We start from the raw sequence: 12,584 nt of genomic DNA on the forward strand, positions 1-12,584 counted from the left end.
TTTTTGAGAAAAAATAGCCACTGGAAAGTGTTTTGTGAAATAGGCTACCCAAGATCCAAAAGTTTTGTAATATATAAGCCTCTGACTTTGTTAGTGCTTATCTCTAGGAACTGATGACTGATCAAAAAATTTGCAATAAATACTCCAATTCTATCAAATCAGGTACTATATTAAAATTATACGTGGTGTCCAGATAGATAAAATATTATTTTATTATTACTTCTTTTTTTTTTCAAAAATTATTTTTAGGCTGCTTGCATGTCTGGAATTAACATGCAGTAATGCAAATTTTACATTTATATTTTCTATTAAGTACAGCAAAAACTTTCCCAGTTTTGTATGTGTTAAAAGAGCTGAGCTTCTGAGTCTCTCTATGAAGATTAAATGAGAAAGTGTGCCTTGACACAGCCTTAATATGCTTTGCCTTAGCCACATTTATCTTGATATTGCAATTATTATGCAATGCTTAATCCTTTTAGTGCAGAGCAACAATTTAGTAGCCAAATGAAAGGGAAGTGGGATGTGTTATCCTGTTGCTATTGTTAGAGAAGTAACATTCTCTTCAGCTGTTACACAGATGATTATTGTTGAAATAAATGACCTGTGCCTAATGTTTTACTATTCAACATAGCATAAACTGATGGAATGTGAAGGGCAGCACAATGAAATTAGTGTGTTATCCAAAATATAATTTGAGAGGAAGTTAATCCACTTAATATTTCATTGAAAACATTTTATGGAATATAAGAGAAGGTATATTTGCCTCTCACTTGGATTTATATAAGTCTTTTCTCCTTCTCCTGAGGTCAGCTGCCTGACTAAATAAATGTACTTTTATAAAGCAAGGTGGCAGCAAGAAACTTCTGACAGAAAAAAATGGTCTAGTATGCTCATTTTTCATGAGAGCAGCAAAAAGATGAGATACAAACCCTGACCACACTCTCTCTTGGTTCCTTCCTTCTGCACATTGTTTGTACCCATCCTTAACCACAGCACTTGTTAGTCTCAGTTAGTATTAAAATTACCAGATTTTCTGAAACTCATCAGTTCTTTGCACTGAAGCATTTTCATTCAGATGCTGAAGAAAACCTTGGGGTTAATATAACTTTCAATAACTCTTTCATCTTCTGTAAGATTTAAATCAAGTGTATCTGGGGATGCATTTGTAGAGGAGAGATTGAATCATCTTCTATGTCCATCTAATGTGAGTAGTCTCTTTTTAAATAAAGTAATTTTTATCTCTCCTAGTCTTGCCAGAAACAGAAGTCTCTGATGGTGTCATTTACTTTAGCAAGAATGTAGATTTTCTTTTAACTGTGGATGTCAGCCAATAAGAGTTGCTTTCCTTGATATATTTGCCTTTTTAAAGAAATAGTGTAGAAGCAAAAAGCATCTAGGAAATATCCTGAGAATAAGATCTCTCTACCTGTGACTGCTGGAGTGTAACTAAGCAGTTTCTAAAATAAAAATCAATAGAAAAGCTGTCAGGGACTGGCAACTTACTTATAGGGAAAAAATTGTTTTTCATAATTTCTTTAATCTTACCTTGATTTATACAGGTAAATTTTTACTTTAATCTATATTAGGAAACTAAATCTTCTATAAGAATTTTGGGGGTTTTTGTTTTCAAATGTCTTCAATACGGGTACAAGTTTTTACACATATCAAGGATTTTCTAAAAATCCCATTTCCAAAAGATATTTAAATCTTTCAGGTTTTGGCTTGTGTTTGGGTAGGGTTTTGTTTTGTTTTTGAGTTTAGCACATGAAACTAAAAGTATCTTATTCACTTTGTCTGTTCTAAACTGACCTCTTTAAACTGCTTTGTCATGTTTTGCTCTTACCTGAAACTGGTGCCTCTGGGATCCCATCTCGAGACTTAAGAGGACTAATAGCTCTTAGATGATTCTGAAAATCTTCTTTTACATTATAAGACCTTGTCTAGACTAGGATTACTGTTATAAATGTGTTTGTTGCCTAATTCTAAAGAGTACTTTCATATAAGTCTAGATAAGGTGGCTGTGTCCTTGGTAATATTTTCCTGCATTTTTGTAAGTATTGTCTTTTTGATCCTCCTTTTTTGTTTATGCGTGTGTGTGCATTTGTTTGTATGAAAATCAGTATATGCCAATTCTATTTATTCATATGTATCACTTATTTTGCACAAATATGTAAACTAGGTGCAAGGCAGTGAGTAATTAAATCCCTTGTGTGTGTATGTGTAGAACATAACTATTTGATCTCTGAATAAAAGACTAATAAAATAGGCATTTTGGGGGAAATTTGGCACTTCAATCCTGATTTAATAGAAAAGAAGCCATGATTAGAAGAGGAAAAGATTTCAGAATGTTTGGAAATTTTATGTAAGTAGAAATGGTAATATTGTAGAAATATAAACAAAAATTTTACATAGGTAGAAATTGTAGTATTACCAGAATCATTTTGATGGAGCACAATATGGAATTAACTACGACTTCTACTATTAGTAATACTAAAAAAGTCTATTTCAAGAACACAAAAATAAAAATTTTGGTGTTATGATCGGAATAAGCCATATTTCCAAAATCCTGATCGGGGACTTGGATTCCTAAAGAATAATCAAATTCCAGTTCAATTTGACAAAGAAAGAAAGAAAGATGGGAAGAAGAGAGAACTCATGAATGTCTGGGCAGAAGTCTCTGTACCTTAACACATACACAAAAGATTAGACAGTGCTGCAAGAGCATTTTATGCTACACTTTTACAAAGAAGCATGAAAATGTTTGGACATTGAGAACTGCGCCATGAGAAAATTTCTTGTCTGGGAAGAGCTGGTGAGCATGCAAGAAGCTGGCTGTCCCACCTTCATTTCCACTAAATTTTCATGCATAATATAGCTATTACTATTATTACTATTATTACTATTATTGACATTCCCAGACCTCTGAGACCCCCAGTGGATATGTTTCCCACCCCACCAAGGCTGCCTTGTCAGAGAAGAGCTTTGTGCTGTCCTGGTTACTGTGCCCCAAAGTGCGCAGTCCAGGGTAAGGGGCCATCCAGCCGTGCCAGCTTTGTGCCACTGGAGGAAATATCAAACTGCTACAGCAAAAGGTCTGGCACAAGGCAAGGAATTTGTCTCTAGGAGACATCAGAGTCCATTCATTATTACCTGTAGTTTTAACCAAAAAATGTTTTCTACAGAGCTTCTAAAATGGCTGAACACACTATTTTGTTTATCCTGACTAAGTAGTACACCTAATGCTGACATATGCAGAGGTAGAAAGCAGACTGATACAACAATAGAAATGTAGTTTAAAACTGATTTGGAATATAAAAGTATAAAGGCTTTCACTGCACTTTCTTTTCTTATTTATTTTGTAGTCAAAGAGAAGTTGCCAGGGAACACACTCTGCCAGGACCCTACATGAATCCACTCTGAGTTGTTTTGGGAGCAAACACAAAACCTTCTGTAAGGCCTTGCTACTGCTAACACTGTCACTCACTTCAACCTGCAAATTTCAAGCAATTTCCCCCCTCTTTCTCCACCAAATAAGTTAACTAAATTAAAAAAAAAAAAAAAAAAGAAGAAGAAGTCAGCTTCCTTGAAGTAAAGCTCTTACGTTTAAATGGTGAAAAGCTGGACTGAAAGCCAGCATCTGTTTCAGCTGTTCCTTTTATAAGGAAAGTGTCTGGCTACTGCTGGGGTAGTGACACTGGGAATTTTTTTTCTAATGTTAGTGTTCTTTTTGGGCTACTCTTTTCTACTGACTACATATGCTGATGTAGAAACTATTAGAAAACGAGTTCTGAAATTGTCCTCTATGGTTATATGCAAAAACCAAATTTTCCAAGGTCTGATATAGGAGTTGTATATCTGTGTTTTTTCCTGATAAATCACAATTTATTTGTATTAGTGCTGGATGATAACATAATGAAGATATTGACTTTGGGTATAATACTCCATTGACCAACTTACTTTCAGAATTTTGTATTGTATAAACAGCTTGAATTCCAGTCCTTGGAGATAGGACGTTCTTACAAAGAAAATCACATATTTTTGCATGTATCTAACAATACTAACACCACGACAGTGTAAGAACAGTTTTTCAGTGCTCTACAAATAGGCAGAGTTGACAAAAGAAAAAAATAAAGGTCATCCAGGAAATGGACTAATTCAGTATTGCTTTTATCAGTTTATATTGACAGAGATTCTTTAAAAAGTACTTGAATTCCTCTCTGTTGGATATCTGCCAGAAAATAAAGGAATTTATTATAAAACAAATCCCTCAAGCAGAGATGAATTTTTCCTGCTTTTTGAATCAGCTGTAATCCTATATTTCTGCCCAAACTGGTATTATGATAGTAAGAATGCAAAATACTCACAATATATCACAGTTGATTTTTTAGAATTCTTGATAAAGAATGACGACTTCAGATGAATGATTCTATAAAGAGAAAAAGCTCAGCTTGTTGCAAGATTAACCCAGGAAAGATTAACAAGCCCTATCTATCTGGCATTGGCTCCCCTGTCACAGAATGTGCTCATCACTCTTTGCATGAACCCAAAGATGATGAGCAGAGCCCCTTGCAGGGGACATTGATGGTCTTCAGGGGGTATTCATCAAACAAGTTCACATGTAGGGTAATTCCTGCAGTGCAGATCATGGTACATGACCCTTTTGTGCCTCAAGATCCAATTTGACCACTGCTTCACTGAGATTTATTTAACAATAATACTCTCTTCTTTGAATGGCTGTAGAGTCTCTTCCAGAAAAGCTTGGAGCTACAAACCAACCCAAAATATTTTAATCAAGAAATCTCCCTACCCTGCCAATGGCTGAACTCTTTAATAAGGAAGAAAAAGCTGCATAATGAATGAGATAAATCTGATGGGATCCAGAAGGATTTCATAACCAAACCCTTTAGTATGTCTGTGCTGCAGTGATAGCTGATTATAGAGCAAAGATCAATGAAGTTTTCAACATTTCCAAAGAGGAACATCATGCCAGCACAGCTAATTGTCTGAGTATCCAGTGCTATCTGAGGGGTTTTGGAGCAGACTGAGAGCAACTATTGCTCTGCAGATACAACCTGAAATTGGAAGCTGTTACCAGCCACCTGTGAGACAAAAGCTGGGTGTGCACCATTTCCTCCACTTTCCCACTCTGTTCCTATCCTCTCCCAGACACAGGTGTCAACTGCAAAGAAACCCTGGGGGGCAAGAAGAGGTCATCCAGGTCAAGGTGCCAAGATGGGAACCCTCAACCCACACCTCACCAAATCTGTATTTTATGACCAACTGGCAAACTTTGTGAAGATACCATGACTAATCAAGCCTGTGCTCTGATGGAGGTTGAATAAAAGGTGTTTGTAGGTCCAGCTTGGCTTTTCTTACTTGAATGCTATATGTACCTAAAAAAGGCATAAACAAGGAAACACCTTGATGGAAAAGGGCAAGTTTTGTAGGTAATGACCATTAACAGATGTTTACTTTCTTGCTTTGTTTGTTTGTTTAAATACACTATATTGTCCCACTGCTGGCACAACGAATTTTCATTTCTTTCTTTAAATATCTCTCAGTTTTTTATAAACATTTATTTTTCATAAAATGTTCACATTTTCCTAGTACCTGCATAGTCTGAAATGCTTGCCTTTGTGCAAGAATGTAGCTGAAAATTGGAACATTGATGCATTTTTATATCTAATTGAAAATAAATACATAAAGCTGCCAGTTTTGCTGTGTCTTTTGCCTGATGAAAGGTCATTCTTAATCTTTTTCATAGTTAATGGAATGCACTATTGTGATTATACTGAAATCTGAATGCCTTTGGAAAGTTTGAAAACTAAACAATTTTGTGCGAGATAACAGAGAAAAATAATTTCCTTTGAAGAATGACCTTTCAAAAGTGACTAGTCCCTATCTTTTCAGTGATGCCAACATGTCATCTTCACATTGTGTACAAACCTCCCCGTCTCTGCCATATGCAAATATCCTCACTAAAACAGTAAAACAATGCTACATATCATAATATTCATTTTTTCACAAATGTTCATCAGATAATAGCTTTTAAGCATCTTTGAATACAGAGCACTGTAGGGGCTGTCAGCCTAGCCCGTTGATTTTGTTTACAAAACGTCAGCTTTTCCTTTTTTCTGAAAAGGACAGATGATAGTGTCTCCTCAAGAAGGGAACCTCAGACCAACTCTCAACTTACACCATCAGCACTGACCTCTACTGTCTTACTCACAGCAACAGCAGTAACAAAAGGTAATTGTCACATACATGGGAACTGAAAAAAGGTACAAGAACGTCAAGCTGAAGGAGATAAGATTATACTATATCCATTATCATTTTCTAATAAGAGTTTGTGCTATATTTGTCCATGGAGTTTCTTCAGAAATCTTAAAATTTAATTTTGATTAAGTTGTAAGTCAGAGTAAAACTGGGGATATGCAACCTTAAGGCTTTTCTTTTAGATGAATGGTTTATGGTCACTAAAGCTTACAGTTAGCAATGAGAAAGAAAAATACTTAAGAAAATATTTCTAAATCCTCTTAAGATAAATTTCACTCTTCCTTTGCATTTTATAGAGAATTTCTACAAGGTACGAAATAAATTTTATTTTCAGAACTCAGCCTGTTTCTCAAAACTATTTGCATATGAGAAAAGATAAGAGGAAAAAAAATCATAATTTCCTATTCAGAAATGCATTTATGTGCCTATTGAGTAAAACATTTAAAACCAGATACTGCTACTGGACCGTTTATGCCATTGGAATGTGTATGTTCAAATTGTTGACAGGAATTACATGGCAAGGTCCAATAAATTTATGCCACATTCTAACTATATTTTCATCTTTCTAGCTTTCATTTTCTATTTTACCATAGAGATAATATATTTTTGGTTGTCCATCACAGAGTTCTATGCATAAAAACTTTTAGGACTTTTGTACCCATGAAGTGTCACCCAAATAGAAGCAATGCAGCCACAAAGGAAGAGAAATTCATATTGAGCCATTGAAACAGAGGCATTGGCAAGGCCTGTGTACTAAAATAATTTCATTAATTTAAAAAATGCATGAATGCACACTCTGCATCAAAACAGCACTGCACTGTAAGTAATATTTTGTATATTGCTTTACATTAGGTGATCATGGTGTTACAGACTGAATATACCTTCTGGAACCACACTGGTCTGTGATCTATGCACTTAAGATTTACATATAGAGAAATCAGTTTATATTAGTGATATTTCATACAGTTAAAAAGTATCAGGTGAGCTGTTGGATTGGTTTGACTTTAATTATAATATGTAATAACCTATAATTTTTTTATTTGATGCACTATGATAATACAGAACACAGGCTTCTTTCATCTCAGCAACAGCTCTTCAGCATTTGAAATCCTTCCTAAGATTTCGAAGTATAAGGCAAAGAATTCTGTATCACATTCCTCATCCCTATTATGCTACTTAGTCATAAAGTAATAGAAATATCCAGCTGCATGCTTTCTTGTTTGAGAAGATTATCTCTTTATTTGGGTTGCTTTTGTACACGGACTCTTTTTGCCAACTGCTCCTTCCAGCAGCAGCAGTTCTTTTCTTTTGTTGGTAGCTCGGAAGTATGAGTCATATTTTGGGAACTTCTGCATTATTTTAATACAACTAATTATATTATATGCATGTCTAGCCATTGATATTTTATTTCAATAACTTTCAAGCTCATATCCAAACCAAAAAGAATAGTTGTCATAATATTTGACTTCCTGTGATTCTAGTTTCAACATCTTCAGGGATGAAGGTTCATCCTAATAATCTATTATAATTGGTCCCTTTGCACAATTAATAAGTCAAGTCTTATCAATCAGTGACTTTCTGTTTGTGTAACAAGTGCTGCAGATACTATGCAGAGAAAAGCCTTCACTGTCAGAGAAACTTGATAGCCAAGTAAGAAAGATTGTTCCTGGTGACTTTTGAAGTAAGATCCCATTCACAGAGCTGTGTTTGACAGGATATTGATTAGGTGAGCCATCAGCTGCTGTATATAAATAAAGCAATTGTTAGAGCTTCTGGAAAACCTCTCACTACCATGGATCCAGGATGAATACTTCCAAGATGAGAGTGCAGCAGTGACTGCAGCGTTTTTTGCTAAAATCCATTCTGAGGGAGGCTACAGCAATGGGTGTAACACACAGCCTTGCTGAGGTACTTTGAGGTGGTCTAGGCTTAAGTTCACTATCCAGCATGTGGAGGAGAAGTGGGCAGCTTAATATTCCCCTTTCCATCTGCAGTGCACTGACAGCACTGAGATGTTCCTCGGCTGGGCAAAGGAGGTGGGACAACAATTGAACCTTGCAGGAGGGACAGAGTTTTCCTCCCTCCTTTTCCACCACTCAGGATGGATGGGCAGAAATGGTTTATGCACACCAATTACAGCCATTTTTTTTCCCTTCTAGTTTACTTCCAGGATGACTCATTCAAGAGCCAGCTAAGCCCATCTCATTTGTTCTCTGTTGCTGAACAGCTGGTTGTCAGATGCAGGAATTGACCTTTCTTAGGCAGCCCCTGAGAAAAACCCCACAAAGGTAATAAGTCAAGGGAGGTTTGGAATGACTATAAATTAGGTGAGGAGAATCTTCCACAGTGATTGAAGGAATGGTAGAACTGCAACAGTCCCTCCCTTCTGCCCTTGAGGTTTCATCTGAAGATGATGTATTTCTGATGGCTGTCACTTCTAAAGGTTTTCCAGTTCAGAGGAGAATTTTTTTTATGGCACTAAAAGAAGTATGACCAGCAGCTCTTTGTCCCTCTACTCTGCTCTCAAGAGTAGCCTGGCTGCAACATTGCATCCAACTCTGAGATCCTCGGCACAGGAAGGATGTGGACCTGTTGGAGTGTGTCCAGAGGAAGCCACAGAGATGATCAGAGGGCTCAAGGATCTCTCCTGCGAGGAAAGGCTGAGACACTTAGGGCTGCTCATCCTGGAGAAGAGAAGGCTCAGAGGAGACCTTATATCTGAAGTGGGTTTAAAAAGGAGATAAAGAGGGGCTTTTTTTATAGGGTCATTCAGTGGTAGGGGAAGGGGTGAATGGTTTTAAACTGAAAGACGGTTGGTTTAGATTAGATATTAGGAAAAAGGTATTTGTAGAGAGGGCAGTGAGGCACTGGAACATGTTGTCCAGGGAAGCTGTGGCTGCTCCATCCCTGGAAGTGTTCAAGGCTGGGCTGGATGGGGCTCTGAACAACCTGGGATAGTGGAAGGTGTCCCTGCCCATGGCAAGAGGTTTGGGAGTGGATGATCTCTAAGGTTCTTTCCAAACCAAACCATTCTATATCCCTGTGACTCTGCAGGCTGTCTAGAACTGGACTGTGGCACTTGTAAATGTTAAATAGTTGAGGGTAGCTTTAGGAAAGGATGTGGAATGCAAGTAAAACCAAAAGCATTGTGCAAAACCCAACAAATCCCATATCAACATTTTTTGGTTTGGAATGTTTCCTTTTTATTGCCAAGGTCATTAAGCAGGACAGACACTTAGGAGTTCTTACCCTGATGTTTTGTTCTGGAATTCATGATCTTTCCTTGGAGCATCCTGGCAATTATCACCATTTCTATTTGTTCATAGATCAGTAAACGAAGGAAACATCACTTCCAGGCGCCTGATGTCAGTGAAAGAAAGAAGCAGGTCTGCCAAGTGGTAGTAAATAAAATTAAGTTAAAAAAAAGGGTAATGGACTAATGCTTTACTTACAAGAAAATATTGTTTTATGTATCTCTTTAATTATTGATTGCATGCTGGCTTATAGAAGAAAGGTAAATATGACAATGTAAAATAAAATGTGATATCTGATTTTGATATCACATTTTGATCTAGATTTGCAGGATCTTTTTTCGGAATGTTTGGGTGTTTGGTTTTGTTTTTTGGGTTTTTTTTCATATCTGAGATGCTTGCATAACACCCAGATATGGAACCCATTTTGGAAAAAATAATAATAAATCAGATTAGGGTTCCTTCCTGATGAGCTAGCATGACTCATCACATATGTTTAGAGGACGTGTCAGGCAAGCAACATAAAAAAATCAAGAAAGCATCTGAAGTGACATAAAAATAGGCAGAACCTGAATCTCTCTACTCCCAGTCTAGTACATCAGAAATTTTCCATCTGAATATTTAATACTCCATGCTCTAGATTTAGAGCAACTTTGTGGGCTAAACATCTGGAACAATTTATGTTTCAGATTTAGGTTACTGACATAGCAAAGGAATTGCATATTGGCAGTGAATTCTTACCTTGTTTTTAAGGGATAAAATAACATGGTTGTAATTCCATAACATACAATATATCATTAAGTAGGACCAATCATTCAATTCAGGAGGACACAGATTTTCCCAAAGCATTAGAATTATTTTGTTCACACAAATACACAAGCTACATATGGGACCTAATAATGTGTTTGCTAAAATATTTATGGAGTTAAATTATTCCATGAATTGAATTGTAGTTCACTGAGATTGTTTCATTTTAATATTAATATGGACAAACTATGTCAGAGATGCTAAAAATGTTGAACTTCAAACATATTTCTTGATCACTCTGATTTATATAAGTGCCTTTTGGTTTAGGGCATGTTCAGTGAAAGATAAAAGGAAAAAATTCTTGATATACTTTAAGGTGATAGGTGAGCAAAGTGAAGACCTATATAGAAATAGGTCACAAACTATCAGTTGCATAAAATAAATATTTTAGTTTAGGTTACTGTAAAATGCTGTTTGCAGTAACTTTGCAGGAAAGTAGTTCAGAGTAAAATAACTTTAGAACATGGAAAGCTAAATGATATTTTCTGTCAAAGTTTTTTTTGAAAGAAATGTTTATCACTTTATATCAAAATGAATTCATTTCTTAAAAATCATATAGTGGATGTAAAATCATCCCTCTAACATGTGATCAACCCACACATACTTTAGTTTGTCATTCTTCTCTTTCATTTTGCAGGTGTTGTTAAAAAAATGCAAAAGCTTCCACTTGCCAAGATGGATGTGTACTTAGTTATTTACAGCTTTAAATGAGAAAAAAAGCCTTTGAAAAATTCTGGAAATGTTGAAATTGTTTTTCCCAGCTGGGAAGAGGGGTTTACTTCATTTTTATAAATATGTCTGTGTCACAATGTTCTGGAGTTTTATGCCAGGAAACTGTGCTGCATGTTATGGAGTTCCACGGAAGGAAAGAGGGCTGACTCTGCTTTTGGTAACTGCCACATCCACCTGGTGGCTGAAATAGAGATGGTGATTTTCAGATATGATTGTTCCTGTGAAGCAAAATGGTTGATCAAGCAGTGGATTTTGAGATTTCTTCATGTCTTTTTTTAATGTATATCTCCAAGAGTCACATATGAAAGGTGACCTTCTCTCTGAAATATTTCTGCACTATACTCCAGGGGATATTATTTGGATTTATATGGGACCAAAACCATTATGCATTGAGAAAATTAGATTTTTTTTCCTATAAATCAAGTATTTGGGCCGTTTTGTTTTTTTTTCTTTCTAGAATGTTGTGTATGTGTCCCAATAAAAATGAGATTCAGAAAATGAGGATGCAATAAAGAATCTGACTGTATTTCAGTGTCTTTATTTCAGTGTCTATATCATTGTCTTTATTACTTTCTTTTCAGTATACAAATATCTTAATAGGGAGCCAATGAGAAAGTGAAAAAAATGCATGGTTACAATTACTTTTTCCATCATCAGTTACTGGCCTTCATTATCCCACTCTATGCCCAGACATATTCGCATTACTTTAGTTTGTATTTTTGAAAAGATCAGTCCTCTGGTCTATGAGAGAGGCTTTGCTCTTGAGATATGCATGATCTGACATAATCTAAAGAGGTATACCCTCAGCTGTGCTGATATGAGGTAAATAAATTAATTTGGGAACCTGTGATTTAACCTCTTCAGTGAAATCCATTTCGGTATAATCTTCCATCTTTGCTTGTTGCAGCTTTTCAATACTATAAGAACATTTTAAAATTCTGAAGCTAAACTCCTCTGAAATCCATCATGTATCTTTTAAGAGCTTTTAAATAATGTCGTATGAATTTAGTGAGTTCACCTTCCTTGTACCAATAGAACTTAAGTAAAACTGTGATTTCACTAATAATAAATACAGCATTTACATAACATCTCATAAATTATTTTTGTTTTCACTTATGAAAAATCTACATAATCTTAAAAAATAATGTTGGCAATTTAGAAATTAAATACATATCTAGACATAAATATATACAGATAGATACTCCTTTCTTCAGTATTTCTTTCTTTCTACCAACACATTTTTTAATTTAATTCCTCTCATGATTCTCCACTGCTGGGTCTTTGAATAGAACTGTGGGAAGATAGCAGAGGTTGTACATTGTGGTATTGCAAGTTCAACCTACTGTTTGTGCACCTTAGACAGTCTGATGGTTACAAAACAGGAGGCTCTTGCCCTTTGAGAGCTGCTGATGGAAGAGGCAGCACAATTTCTACTATGCTCTCATAACAACTAGCTTTTTTCACTTCTGAGATCAGCAGAGCCATATTACTCCTAACCAACAGAGGGGTTGGTTCTTC

The 12,584-nt window shown here is 35.8% G+C and overlaps 1 long non-coding RNA gene across 2 annotated transcripts; it reads left to right on the plus strand.

Annotated features, from left to right (window-relative positions):
- Positions 1–1,982: 1,982 nt before the first annotated feature.
- Positions 1,983–11,702, plus strand: LOC119710064. 2 transcript variants are annotated; one of them, XR_005259499.1, is made up of 5 exons: positions 1,983–2,050; positions 3,363–3,450; positions 5,167–5,447; positions 6,143–6,249; positions 9,603–11,702. It is a non-coding gene; the product is annotated as an uncharacterized LOC119710064 (long non-coding RNA). The 2 variants fall into 2 exon arrangements; XR_005259498.1 differs by having other exon boundaries at positions 3,363–5,447.
- The last annotated feature ends 882 nt before the right edge of the window (positions 11,703–12,584 follow it).

This window comes from Motacilla alba, chromosome 1, assembly GCF_015832195.1.
Source record: "Motacilla alba alba isolate MOTALB_02 chromosome 1, Motacilla_alba_V1.0_pri, whole genome shotgun sequence".
Taxonomy (NCBI): Eukaryota; Metazoa; Chordata; class Aves; order Passeriformes; family Motacillidae; genus Motacilla; species Motacilla alba.